The 14203-nt window shown below is 51.1% G+C and overlaps 1 protein-coding gene across 3 annotated transcripts in view; it reads left to right on the top strand.

Moving 5' to 3' along the window:
- Nucleotides 1-14203, top strand: part of FGF13 (fibroblast growth factor 13) — a 193985-nt gene that overhangs the window by 82371 nt on the left and 97411 nt on the right. Inside the window, exon 1 of one of the 3 annotated variants that reach the window (XM_064426426.1) lies at nucleotides 8952-9091. The exons of the other annotated variants lie outside the window; for them this stretch is intronic. The gene's annotated coding sequence lies outside the window, so the exon portion shown is untranslated. Of the gene's footprint in view, nucleotides 1-8951; nucleotides 9092-14203 lie in introns of those variants that run through there. 3 annotated transcript variants of the gene reach the window in all.

Raw genomic sequence — 14203 nt, 5'->3', positions numbered from 1 at the left:
GCACAGACTGCTGCCTGCTGCCCAGCTGTGGCTGCACATCTGCCGGCCCTGCCTGGCCCCTGGCACTGTCCCTGCCCTGCCTGGCCCCTGGCACTGGTCACATCTGTCCCTTGGCCTTGGCACTGCCCTGCCTGGCCCCTGGCACTGCCCTGCGTGGCCCTTGGCACTGTCCCTGGCACTGTCCCTGCCGTGGCCCCGGGCACTGTCCCTGCCCTGCCCTGCCCTGCCGGCTGCTCTCCTGGGTGCTCTGGAGCTGCAGTGCCCCTGTCTCCGTGCCTGGGCTCAGCCCTGGCACTGCCCTGTCCCTGCCCTGCCCTGCCAGCTGCTCTCCTGGGTGCTCTGGAGCTGCAGTGCCCCTGTCTCTGTGCCTGGGCTCAGCCCTGGGCTGCCCTGGCACTGTCCCTGCCCGGGTCCCTGGCACTGCCCTGCCCTGCCGGCTGCTCTCCTGGGTGCTCTGGAGCTGCAGTGCCCCTGTCCCCGTGCCTGGGCTCAGCCCTGGGCTGCCCTGTCCCTGCCCGGGCCCCTGGCACTGCCCTGCCCTGCCGGCTGCTCTCTTGGGTGCTCTGGAGCTGCAGTGCCCCTGTCTCGGTGCCTGGGCTCAGCCCTGGGCTGCCCTGGCACTGCCCTGGCCCCTGGCACTGCCCTGCCCTGCCGGCTGCTCTCCTGGGTGCTCTGGAGCTGCAGTGCCCCTGTCTCTGTGCCTGGGCTCAGCCCTGGGGGGCTCAGCCCAGCCCCAGCTGGGTCCTGGGGGTCCCTGTGCCCTTCTGCTGGGCTGGGCTTGGCCCAGGCCATGCCCTGCTGCCAGCCCTTCTCCCCAGGGCTCGCAGCCAGCCCCGGCCGTGCAGGGCTGGATTCCTGGGCTGGGAGAGCCGGGGGCTTGGCTGAGTGTCCCCAGGGCAGGGCAGCTCCTGGGGCATTCGGGTCCCCCAGTGCAGGAGGGGGATGTGGAGGTACACGTGTGCAGTCAGGCTTCAGCAGGCCTGCTCACACAAGGTGGGTTTTTGTTCTGTGGCCTCCTGTAGACCACATGACATTCCAGTGGCTCTTCAGGAACTTGAAATGTTGTGTATTTCCCTAAAAATATGATCCTCTGATTCTTGCTGTTCTCATGGGAGCAGGATCATAGCAGCATTCCAAAAGCTCTCATTATATTTTTACAGAGATTTTCTGTCTCCTGCTCGAGTTGTAATTGTGCCATTTCTTTTTCCTGAGAGCACTTTTGGCACTGTTTGCTGAAGGTGAACTTGCAGATCAGTAATGTCTTGGAAAAAAATCTGCCATTTACTGTAGAGCAAACACCTTGTTCCAAAGCATCTTCAGGCTTAGCGTGGGGATGACATTGCATGACGAAAGGCCCCAGCTAGCTGACCTTTAGCATCCCTCTAAAAATAGATCCCTTTCAAAGCTGCCTCTCTCGCCGTGGCAGCTGGGGTTGTGCAACGGGTCTTCATTACCTCTGGCACTTTCTCAGTGAAGAGAGAAAACCAGACAGGTTTTCTCTGGGTTCTGTGCTAACAGCCTGCCTTTCTCACTGGAAAGGCTTCTGTTGCCTTACACTTTTAAATATCCTTAAATAAAAGAAGTATTGAACACAGAGATCAATGCCTGTGCAGTTTAAAGATGCCCACACTTCTTTTCAATGCCAGTTAAGCAAAGTTGGAACTCTGTGGTTTGGTTCAGCTTAATATTAATGAGAGCAGTTCAGAACTAGTATTTTATCCCCATCACTGCTCATGGTTGTTGTGACAGTGTTGAGAGCCCTCAGGATGGCACAGATTATTTAATTAACTGACTGAGGTGTGAGTTCACTGTGATGGAACTTCAGCTGGGGCTTCTTTCCTGTTCTATGAGTTTTACCCAATGGCTCTTAAAAGAAAGCAATAAATGTGTGAGACTTGGGTTTGTATCCAATGATAAAATATATTGTTCATTTTATGTCCATCTTTGTGGGGGGAATCCCAACAGAACTGCAGGAGTCATACACTTGGAAAAGAGAAGAAACCTTCTGCTTTTGGCTGTTTTGTAAACAGTGCATCAACAGTGATGAGAGAGTTTGCAGTGGGAGCTGTGATTGATGTTTCAGTGGAAGTGGAAAATCATTCCAAACAGTGTAATCCCTTTTAATTCTTATTGAAAAGGACATTCTCCTCTTCCACCTTCCTCTTATCAGATTTCAAGACTGAAGCAGCTTTAGGGCTTTTGGGGGCTGGTGTGGATGGTCTTTAAAGGTCCCTTCCCACCCAAACCATTCTGTGGTTTTATGACTGTCCCATATGACATTTTTAACTTACTGCATATCTTTTGATACTTTCAGATATTGCAATAAATGCATTTGCATTAAAGATTTACTGTGGGTCTCAGCGCTGTAATTGCTGTGGCAGGCACATGCCATATTTATACTTTGGATTATTCCAATTAATGCATGGAGTGTAAAAAAAGTCTAGAAAAGGCTTTAAAAAATGAAAACAAGAAGATATTTTTAGGAAAACACACTTCAGTCTCACAGCAGGACTGTCTATGTTTGTCAGTCTTCTTGGGAATTCTGGGAAGTGCTGTTCAAGTGCAGTTGGGAGTCCATGGCTGCTGTTCACATCTGTCTCAGCAGCTGGAGATGTGTAATTGCAATTTCCATACTGTGTCTCTTCAGAATCAATTAATAGTGCTTTCTTTTATTGTGGAACCGGAATCATTTTCTGCTTCCTGATGGTGTGTGCAGGAGGGGCAGGTCTGGGGTGGGCTGTGCAGTGCTGAGGCATCCCAGGGGTTTGGGGCAGGAGCTTTGTTGGGTTTGGGGCAGGAGCTTTGTTGGGTTTGGGTTTGGGGCAGGAGCTTTGTTGGGTTTGGGTTTGGGGCAGGAGCTTTGTTGGGTTTGGGTTTGGGGCAGGAGCTTTGTTGGGTTTGGGGCAGGAGCTTTGTTGGGTTTGGGTTTGGGGCAGGAGCTTTGTTGGGTTTGGGTTTGGGGCAGGAGCTTTGTTGGGTTTGGGTTTGGGGCAGGAGCTTTATTGGGTTTTGGGGCAGGAGCTTTGTTGGGTTTTCTGTTTTGGGCAGGAGCTTTGTTGGGTTTGGGGCAGGAGCTTTGTTGGGTTTGGGGCAGGAGCTTTGTTGGGTTTGGGGCAGGAGCTTTGTTGGGTTTTGGGGCAGGAGCTTTGTTGGGTTTTCTGTTTTGGGCAGGAGCTTTGTCGGGTTTGGGGCAGGAGCTTTGTTGGGTTTTGGGGCAGGAGCTTTGCTGGGTTTGGGGCAGGAGCTTTGTTGGGTTTTCTGTTTTGGGCAGGAGCTTTGCTGGGTTTGGGTTTTGGGGCAGGAGCTTTGCTGGGGTTTGGGTTTTGGGGCAGGAGCTTTGCTGGGGTTTGGGTTTTGGGGCAGGAGCTTTGCTGGGGTTTGGGTTTTGGGGCAGGAGCTTTGTTGGGTTTTCTGTTTTGGGCAGGAGCTTTGCTGGGGTTTGGGTTTTGGGGCAGGAGCTTTGCTGGGGTTTGGGTTTTGGGGCAGGAGCTTTGTTGGGTTTTCTGTTTGGGGCAGGAGCTTTGCTGGGTTTGGGGCAGGAGCTTTGCTGGGTTTTCTGTTTGGGGCAGGAGCTTTGCTGGGTTTGGGGCAGGAGCTTTGCTGGGTTTGGGGCAGGAGCTTTGCTGGGTTTGGGGCAGGAGCTTTGCTGGGTTTTCTGTTTGGGGCAGGAGCTTTGCTGGGTTCTCAGAGTGAGAACAGTGTGCAGCAGCAGGGCTGGGCTGCCCAGCCCCACAGAGAGCCCAGCTGGACTGGGCAGCCCCTCCTGCAGCACATCCCACATCCCACACAGTGATGGTCTCTGTGGCACTTCTGGTTTCTATCTGAGCCATGTAGCTTCATTCATTATTTTATTTATGTCTTACACTGCACTGCTCTTCAAGCTGCAGTGAAAATTTTCTCTTCCTTTGCAGCTCTGTCAGTGCCATTTTGGTTTTCTGGGTTTTGTTTGCACAGGGAGATCCATGAAAGTCACTGGCAGTCCATTTATATCCTCAATTCAGAAATTACAGGTACACCCTGTGCCTTCACCACAGCACAGGTCAGAGAGGAGAATTTTGCCATTGTGTCTTTCACTCTTTAATCATGATAGCACCTATTTCATGCCATTTTTTTTACACTTTGTTGTTGCATTTGGCCCAATTCAGTTACTTTTTGTACAGACTTATTGATTAGGTTTGACTATTGCCTGCCTAACTGCAGTCTAATTATGAGTAAAAGAGCAAATTCATGAGAAAGTACTAATGACCCTTCTGCTAATGATACTCTCTGGTGATTTCTGTATTCTCTGTGTAGTGCTTGGATTTCTGAAACACCCTTCCAGCAGGAGCAGGCAATCAAACCTTGAATGTGATACAGTGATACATGAAAATGAGATGAGATAGAAACAAGAAAATAAAATTGATAAATCACAGTGAAAAAGAACTCCCAGTGGAAATCCTGGGAATGTTGGGACCGAAAAGTAACCCTTCTTCTAATATTTGTTTTCACTTTATTCTTTCAGTCCCATTTTAGAAGTGTTTCAGCTTTGCTATTGATACTTTTTTTAATATGGTTATTTTCTGTATAGCAATAAATTCCTGTTATGTCAGAATTAAGCCTAAAATAATTAAGGTGGAAGCATGTCTCACAGCCAGGGGGTGACCTTCCTGAGTGACCAGCATCCAGTGCCGTCTGCTTTGTGTAATGTGCAAATCAGTGAGGCAAGGAAAGAAGCAGATGTCGCTGGAATGACTGTAATAACAAATTCATGCAATTATGCCATGCTGTGTTCACATTTTGCTTCTTCCAGAATCAGGTCAATTCTGCATAAAAGTTTTTATTTTTGCCAAAACTTGTTGTGCATCTCCTAGCTGCCTTTCTTGTTTTGAAATACTGCTTTAAGACCTGAAGCCAGATTAGACCTGCAAAGGGAGAAGCATTTATAAAGAACTTTTTTAATTATCCAAAAGAAACCTTGCAGCGCGTTGGTTAGCCTGAAGTCCTCTCCATTCAGAAGGCTTTTTGTTTATAAAACGGGCTGGTGGTTTGATGTCTTTAAGATGAACAGATGCCCCTGATGGAGTATTCCCCTCAAGGTGAGCCGGAGCCAGGGGCTGCAGCACGGAGCGGAGCAGAGCCTGCCCTGCCAGGCATCTCCTGCCCAGCCCTCTGGCTGCTGGGCTCAGCTGTGTGCGTGTCCCTGGGATGCCGCTCTGCCTGTGCTGTGTCCCAGCTGAGGCAGCAGGGACAATCTGTGCCCTCACTGTCCCCTGCCAGACCCTCGTCCCTTGCCAGCCAGGCTGCTCGGCTTTGGGCTCTGGGTGCTTCAGGTTTGTGATGAGAATCTGGGCTTGTTGGATGGCTCTTCCCCTGTTAAAGCAGAATTTCCAGACTTGTGTAAGCAGCGAGTGGCAGTGCCTCCGTGCCTGTGTGCTGTGCCTCCTCTAGCCAGGCTTTGTTAGGCAAGAAGCCATGGAAGGATCCAGAAAGAGCCTTCTGAAATACGGCTGGTTTCCTTGGCTGAGCTCAGTTTACTGACACTCCTCTGATGATTGCTTTCTTCCTTCCAGGTCTCGAAATAGCCTCCTCTATTGCTAGAAGAAGTTAAATACAAAGAAATGATCTATGGCGTTCATTAGCTGGAGCAGTGGGTAGCTGCTGTGGTGGAGCTGCCTGGTCAGGGAGGCAATCCGAGTGGAGCAGGGCAGCCAGCAGGACAGGCCGGGCGTGCTGGCAGGGTGGCAATGCCTGCTGTGCCCCAGGAGGAGCCAGTGCTGCCAGGTGGCACGGGGGTGACAGTGCAGGGCACGCAGCTGGCACCCACAGCCGGCTGCCTGGGGCATTTTCAGGTGGATGTTTGCCTGCGTACCCTGAGTGCAACTGTTAGGAGGCAGAATGATGTGAAGGTGCAGAAGGACAGCTGAAACACCAATAAATCTTGATTGCACCTTGCCCTCTTCTTCAGCAGAGGCTTAGCTCAGTTATTTTTTAAGTAAGGTGTCAGTGTACTTAGCTCTTTAGGAATGTGGATGTGGAGAGGAAGAGGGTGGGAATTGTGCAGTCTGTCCTGACTTTGTGCCCCTGAAACACAAATCTGGTGTTGATCGTAGCCCCAGGGCACATCTTTGGTTACAAGTTTGTGTTTAGAATGCTAGATGAAAAATAGATGCACTGTGTGTGTGTCTATGTTTGCAGGACTTAAAAATGTACTTTAAAAAATGTGCAGGGTTAATGCAGTGTTTGGATGAAGGATATGAAGTGCTTTGTTTTGTTCTTCCCATCGGAACATCTTTCATCATGATGCTTTCTGTAGGTGATGAAAGCAGAGAAGTGATTGCCATGGGTGGGCAGTCCTGCATGACAATGCAAGATGTGACAGAAGCAGAACATGGATGGACAGGGGTGGGACAGTGCTCTGCACCGAGCTGGCACGGGGAACACAGAACATCTCAGGGGCAGTAATGGAATCAGTCTGTGCACATGGTGATCTGCAGGGAGAGAGATGGGAGAGGGAGCATCCCCCTGCAGAGTTCCGTGTTTGAACCTCAGAGCTTTTCCCTGGCCTCTCATGAGCCCCTTAGAGCAAAAACATTCAGGCCTGCAGAGAGAAGCTGAAGAACCAGAGACAACTTTTACTTTCCTTTTTTTTTTTTTTTTTTTTGTGTTCCTATTTAAAGGTTTTCCATAACTGAAAGCAAGGGTAACAACCCAGGTCAGACAAACTTAAATTAAGCCACTCTTTGATTTTTCTGAAGAAATCCTTTCACGGTGTCTCAGGGCACAGTAGGAGCCTTGAACTCCTCAGTGTTCGAGCTGAGGCAAGGCAGGGAAAAGAGGAGGAGATGTTTGAGATGGAAGAATTTTACCACATTTCAGGAGAGGCGTTTTCCAGAACGTTTGTCACCGGTGTGTTCCCTGGGGGTCAGGGCTGGTGTGTTTGGCAGGGCTGGGCAGGGGGAGGAGGACTCTGCCAGCTGTGTCCCAGGGCCAGGGTGACATTTGCTGTGCCAGGGCAGTGCAGGGCTCAGAGCAGCCCTGCCAGGGCAGCTGTGCCCTCGCTGCTGCTCTGGGCACAGCTGGCATCCTGGACCTGCACAGCGAGGGCTCAGGGCTTTGGACACTGCGTGGGTTAAAGAGCTCCTGGTTCTTTCACTGCCCTGCAATCCTGCTTGCCTTCTGACTGCGTGCCATCTGAACACAGAGCTGAGGGGCTTCTGGGGGCAGGGCAGGCAGGTACTGGAGCCATTTCCTTCTTGGCTGAGGGGGTGCACCCACGAGTGTGCAGGGAGCCGGGCACAGAGGTGGCTGTGCCAGCACTGCCAGCAGCAGGAGCCCCAGGGAGCTGAGCTGCACCAGGAGCACGCTGGCACTGCCACCCCTGAGCCAGCATTGGCACTGCCATCTCTGTGCCAGCACTGGCACTGCCACCCCTGAGCCAGCATTGGCACAGCCAGCTCTGTGCCAGCATTGGCACTGCCACCTCTGTGCCAGCATTGGCACTGCCACCCCTGAGCCAGCATTGGCACTGCCACCTCTGTGTCAGCCTTGGCACAGCCTGTGTCACCTGCAGCAGGAGCCCCAGGGAGCTGTGCTGCACCAAGGAGCACGCTGGCACAGCCAGCTCTGTGCCCGTGTCACCTGTGTCACCTGCAGCAGGAGCCCCAGGAGCCGTGCTGCACCAAGGAGCACGCTGGCACAGCCAGCTCTGTGCCAGCACTGGCAGCAGCAGGAGCCCCAGGAGCCGTGCTGCCCGCGCTGCCCTGCCCTGTGCCCAGCCAGCGCTCGGGTGTGTGGGCACAGGGATGCTGTGGTGCTCTGTGAACAGTGTCTGGCCTGCAGCCTGGCTGAGGTGGCACGAGCAGGGGCACACCCTGTGCTGGTGGTCAGGTGTCCCCTGCAGGGTCCCCTGCAGCCCGTGGCCCAGCTGGCCGGCTCTGGGCCAGGGCCAGGGGCAGAGGGCAGAGGGCACGGAGCTGCTGCTGCCTCTGAGGGCAGTGCTCCCTGCCCTGCGGGCTGAGGGCAGCTGGAGCTGGGGAGAGTGTCTGCTGTGTCTGGGCACTTATCACTGCTTCCGTCACTGCATTGTCACATTAGATGGAAGGGCTAAAAATTGCATATTACACCATACTGACGTGAAAATATATCATCCAGTGAGCAGTGTGATTTCCCAAATTGACTTTTAGATGTAAGACACGAGTGTGTGCGTGGAGCTCAGCAGGGCAGCTCCTCTTGTGGTGGGGAGCAGCAAGCCAGGCCCTGGATGCAGATCTTGTGGAAAAGAAGTTTGCAGAGGATTCACAGAGGCCTGGGTTGGCTGAGGCAGAGATGCAGCCTGAACCCACTGCTTGGAGGGTTCCTCCAGCACTGCAGGCTGGTGGTGGAGCTTCCTGCGCTCCTGTGGGAGGCAATCATGGCAAATATTTTCTCTCAGGAAAGTGGAAGTAATGACATATGTCATGTGTGTACTTTTTGTTTGAGATGTGCATGACTGTAAAGAAACAGATGGCTCCTTTAATTCTGATCGTGGCATGTGGCTTCTCTGATTATGAGTCTATTATTCCTATACAAATCTTTTTAATAAATTCTTTCTGAAGGGGGAAGGAAGTGAAATTGCCTTGCATCAACTCATTAAAAATTACCAGGAGCAGTGATGGTTATTAGGAAGGCTGTGTCCAGTGAAGTACAAATATGTTGCCTGGAGCAGCCTGAAAAAACCCCAAGCCAAGAAGGCACAAATAGCACGTAAATGCTAATTCCCAGGAGGGTGTTTGCAGCCTTGTGCTCACAGAGGGAGCCGAGGCAGCCCGGGCAGCTCTCCATCACACCCTGCTGAGCTCCTCTCCATCTGCCCGGGCTCGGCTCCCGGCAGCAGCGTGGGGTGCAGCCCTGCAGCCCCTCCTGCTGCTGCCCACGCGAGTCAGGACACGAGGGATGAGAGCTGGAGCACAATCCTGGCCATTCCTGCTCCGGGACTCTCCAGCTGCTGCTTGAGTGCTCCTCTGTGTTTGCTGGAGCGGGGTTTGGGGGCAGGCTGGGCAGTGCCTGCCCTGCCGTGGATGCAGCCAGCCCAGCAGAGATGGCACGGGGACAAGGTGGAAGGCCGTAGCTCAAGGTAGGAGATGTGTGTGGTGCCTTTTGTTCTCCTCCTGCTGGGCAGGGGCTAGCCCCCAGAGCAGGTGGCGTGGCTGTTGGACAGGCTTTCTGCCCTTCCTGCCTGCAGCTCTTTGCCTTGTGCCCACAGGGCTCTGCCAGCAGCTCTCCCTGACTCCCAGCTATTCCCTTATTCCCCTCCTGCCCTGGGACCCCTCAGCCCCTGCTCTGCCCCCCCAGGGTGTGCTGGAGCACTGAGGTGCTGATCCTTTAGCCCCCCTATGGCTGTGAGACAGAAATTTGATAGTCATTAGAAACCTGATGATTCCAGGCCTTTATTTCACTTTTCAAACATATAAATTGATCTGTTCTGTTTCTTTGAGGGCTTCTCAATTGCAGAGAATCCTAGATTCCAACAAAATGTGTTTCCTTCTGACCTAATGAGTGTAATCAGCCTCTGAGGAGTCCAGTGGGACCCTGTCTGTGCTGAGTGGTTCAGAGCAGTGCTGATTCCTCCATCCTCACTGAGGAGTGGGGCTGGAGCACATTCCATGTGTAAGGCTGCCGTGTTGGAAGTGCCCTTTGGACAAAATGGAGATACATCCACTCCGCAGTGACAGTATTTAAACAGGTCCTGGCTCTTAGTGAGCAGGCTTGGTGACCTTCTGATGAATTTGAAGGCATGGTTGTACTGCATGTGATCTGCTGGGGTTTTGAACACTCTGTTCCATTTTTCCAAGAGTCTCCTTCACCCTTGGGGATGACAGCGTAGGTGGGGAAAGTTCCTGCTGATGTCAGAAATGGAATGCTTCTCTCTGGAGTGGTTGGGAGACTGATTGGCTTGATTGTAACCTGTCTTTTTAAAAACATCCCACCTGCTGTCAGTCCTTCTCCATGACTGTCAGCTTTGTGCTTCATTGTGCTGATCCTCTGTGAATGCTCAGGCAGTGCTGATGGTGTTGAGATGGGGATTGAAAATGAGAGAGGAAGCTGGGAGAGGAGCTCCAGTGTTCATGGGAGGAACATCATCCACACTGAGCTTCAGCTCCGTGTTCGGTGGTGTGGGGAGGGAGAAGGAGCATCCTGGGGGAGCTAAAGTGTTTGAGAGCTGCTCTTACAGGCCTGTCCCTCTTCCTTGAAGGCAAAATAGACAGGTGAGAGAGAGAGAGAAAGGGCAGCAGAGATGGGAAATGCACATTCCCCCCATCAGGCTGGCTCCTGCAGCAGGGCTCCTGGAAAACCCAGGGCAGAGCAGACCCATCCATCCCCACAGAGTGAGGGTAAATCCGGGCTTTGGGGCTCCTGGGACACTCCTAGAGGTAACTTACTGACCAAATTCCAACCCTGGAGCACTAAAATACCCCCAGCTCTTATTCTGCTTGCTCTTTCCTTAATTTCTGCAGAGACTGGAGGAGTTTCTTCATTTGTTTCACTGAAATAAGGCTGAAGGTTAACTAAAATACTGTGTAATTGTGTGTCTTCACTGTCCTTCTCTTGATTTATTCATTTCCATGTTTTAGTGCCTCAAATCTTTCTGTATACAGAAGGAAAACAGGAAATGTTAACAAACTTAAATTATGTGGATTTTTTTGGGCAGAGGGAAAGTGGAAGGAAAATGAAACAGAGATGAGCCTGAGCTAGGCCAGCCCTCAGGGAGGACTGAGGGTGTGTTGTCCCTTCCAGACAAAGTGAGTTTTTGTGGCTCAAGTGAGAGACACTGAGGGTAGGAAACCTCTGCTTCTAGTCCCAGAACCCTCCTTGCACATTCCAGGGGCTCGACCCAGCTCTGGTGGCTTGGGTATGTGGGAGATAGTGGCTTGAAATGAAATCAGTGCAGTTTAGCAAACTGTTCCAGCGCAGTTTAACAAACTGTTCCAGCGCAGTTTAACAAACTGTTCCAGTGCAGTTTAACAAACTGTTCGTGTGCAGTTTAACAAACTGTTCGTGTGCAGTTTAACAAACTGTTCCAGCGCAGTTTAACAAACTGTTCCAGTGCAGTTTAACAAACTGTTGGTGTGCTCTCGGAGCAGGGCTGTCGGGGGCTGCAGCCTGCTGTGAGTGCTGCCAGTGCAGCTCCATCATCAGTGCTGGCCGTGAGCCTGACTTTGGAGAAACAGGCTTTTGTTCAGGAAACAGCAAACAGGTACAGAGATGATTTTGTTGTTGTTGTTGGGTGGTTGATTTTACTGGGTAGCAGAGGGTCAAAATCTGCTGTGTGCCTGTCTCCCTTCATTAGGTGAACAAGTCTTTCTTTAAGTCCATAGAAGGTGCTTTGTATTAAGCTGCTTAATTCCTCTGCTGGAGGACTCCAAATTAGTCTCACTCAAGGATTTTGTGCTTCACCTCCAACTATTAAATGGGTTGGTGTAGTTCAAGGGCCGGGCTTAATTATCCTGAGCTTGATGCCTGGTACACCTGTAATTGTCCCTGCTTAAAGGCTAAGTGCTGCCTCAGTTGTCTTTGTACCTTCCTTCTGGTGTCCTTTCTTTATTAAGCACAGGAGGATTTTATGGTTTTTCCCCAGGTGTGGGCAGCAGCTCTGTGCAGCTGCTTGGTACACTGACAGCAGCCTGGGCTGTGTCCCAAGGTCACAGGTTGGTTCTTGTTATTTCAACTGTGGCACACTCATAATTTGTCCTTCCTGTATTTGCTTTCCTGAATGGTTAAAGTGTCCTTTCCAACAGATATAGCAGGGGACTTTTCAGTTTTATCTGTAAACTTGTGTCCTGCATGGCTATCATCGTGGAACGGTCTTTAGTGAAGAATTTCTCTTTGTCTAGTTAAATAATCCTTTTCTGGATGAAAAAAGATACTCAAAATGTTATAATAGTCTTGCATTTGAATGAATTTCAAAGCCTGAGCAAATCAAGGTTTCCATTTTGCTATTTCCCTGAAGTTTTCCTGAGACAGAAGAGGCATTTGGCACAGCAGGTCATCTCTGATGCTGCCTGAAAACAAGGCTGCAGTCACAGGGGATAGATGGTGGCTGCTCTAATGAGTGCAGGTTACCTCAAATTGCTTTAATGAGCCAGTGCAGTTGTGCTAGGCTTATTGCATATCTGAATTAATGGCTTGGAAGGAAGTTTGTTAGCCTGCTTTGCTAGAAACCAAATCAAACAACAGCCTGGCATATTCTTCAATGACACGGAATAGCAGAACTGGAATTTTAATTTACCTCAGGCTGTGTGTGATCCTTGCTATTAATAAAACAGCCACGTACAGCAGACAGGTGTTGAAATAACAATCCCCTGGTAGGGTGCTGGCTCTGCACATGCAGCCACAGGTGGCCCTTCCCATCAAGGATTTATTTTAATTGCAATGACAGCGAATGAGCCCCTGGGTGAACCCACCCTGCCCCAGTCGTGCCATGGTCCTGCCCCTCCTCTGTGTGTCAGGAGCCTGCTCAGGGTCCTGTGGGCTGGAAGCAGCCTGTCCTCAGGGGAAACTGCCATGGATTGTGTTCCACACCTGGAACCAGCTGGGGAAACTGCCATGGATTGTGTTCCACAGCAGAGCCATGGATTGTGTTCCACACCTGGAACCAGCAGGGCAGAGCCATGGTTTGTGTTCCACACCTGGAACCAGCAGGGGAAACTGCCACGGTTTGTGTTCCACACCTGGATCACCAGGGCAGAGCCATGGTTTGTGTTCCACACCTGGAACCACCGGGACAGGAGCTTCAGGGCAGTCACTCTTTGTCTGGGCATGGGACAAGGTTGGGACAGTTGCCCTCAGGCTGGGAGAGCTGAGGTGGAGCTGGGAGCAGAAACCTCCAGGGCCAGGCACAGGCAAAGGGTGGGAATTGTTTCTTTAGGAGAGGGGCTGCCTGTCCGCTCTGGACTGGCAGTGTGAAGTTGTTCTGTGAGCAGGATGTCAGCTTTGGATGTGCAGATGTCACACAGAAGGATGTGCTGGGGAATTTGCAGGGGAATCAGAGCTCAAAGACACAGGTAAAAATGGAGCAGGCAAGTCTGCATTTCTACCAAATACACAAAGGGAGTAAAGTTTGAAAGAATGAGATATGAGCAGAGAGTTTAGTAGTCAAAGGACAAGATGCAGGGGACGAGTAATGTGAGCAAGAAACCAAACCAACCTGCAACTTTTATGGGAAAATGAATCATGACACTCTGGTAATTTAAGGTCAAACTAGCAAAGATTAATTTGTGTACACTAGAACAATTACCTATCAATTGTTGGTTATGATTGCTGTTATTGAATAAGTTTGGAAAGTACAACCACATCGCCTGTCCCTGTCCCCTGCACAGCAGCACTGCAGGCTGGCTGCCTTCCACAGCAGCTGGGGCTGAACTCCCCCAGAGCCCACAGGAGAGGGGCCAGACAGGCTGCTCTGAGCTCTGACACCTCAGCCTGTCAGGGATGCTGAGCCTGCTGCACCCAACGTGATTCTCTCTCCCTCTGTCAAGGAGGCAGATCAGCGAGGAAACATCATCCCCAGCCTGTCAGCTGGATTCTATAAATGGCAAGAGGTCTTTAAAAGCCAAAAATTATATTTAGTTGCAGTTATGGGGGGGAGGAAGGAAAAAGAAAAAGAAGAAAAATAATAAATAAAGTCCGAACCCTTCAGAAATGGAACAAAGGAACAACAAAGCACTTGGGTTGGCCCTAATCATCTGCAAATGTTCATGCAGTCATTAAATGTGGACTGCATAGATAAAAGTTACTCTTCTGTCACTCCTTTTATCTCTACCTGAAGCATTCACTTGCCACTCAGGTTTCTGTGTACAAGCCATAAATATTCAGCTTTTTCTGCAATGTTTTTACCCAGTATTTGCTTGTTTTCATCTGAGCTCTCTGTATGCCAGCAGCTGCAGCAATAAAATGCTGTGAGCTGGAGGTGTGCATTGAGGTGATTGAGCCTTGGACAGGCTGCAAAGGCCTTATCTACCAGGTGTTCATAGCCCTGTGAGGAAGAGTGAGCCAGGAAGGAAGCTGAAGCCTGGCTGGTTTGGGTGTGAAGAGCTGTGAATGTCCTGCAGTCGGGGCTGGGGACAGCTCCCGTGTGCTGTGCCCAGGGCAGGGTGGCCAGCAGAGATGGGCTCTGTGCTCCGTGTGCTGTGGGCAGCTCCCCTGAGCCCCTCGGGGGAAATGGGGTTTGCCTTTCCCTGGTGTTCAC

Source organism: Passer domesticus, chromosome 7 (genome assembly GCF_036417665.1).
Source record: "Passer domesticus isolate bPasDom1 chromosome 7, bPasDom1.hap1, whole genome shotgun sequence".
In the NCBI taxonomy this organism is placed as follows: domain Eukaryota; kingdom Metazoa; phylum Chordata; class Aves; order Passeriformes; family Passeridae; genus Passer; species Passer domesticus.
Note: the sequence above shows the minus strand (reverse complement) of the source record. Positions and strands in the feature narration are given on the sequence as shown.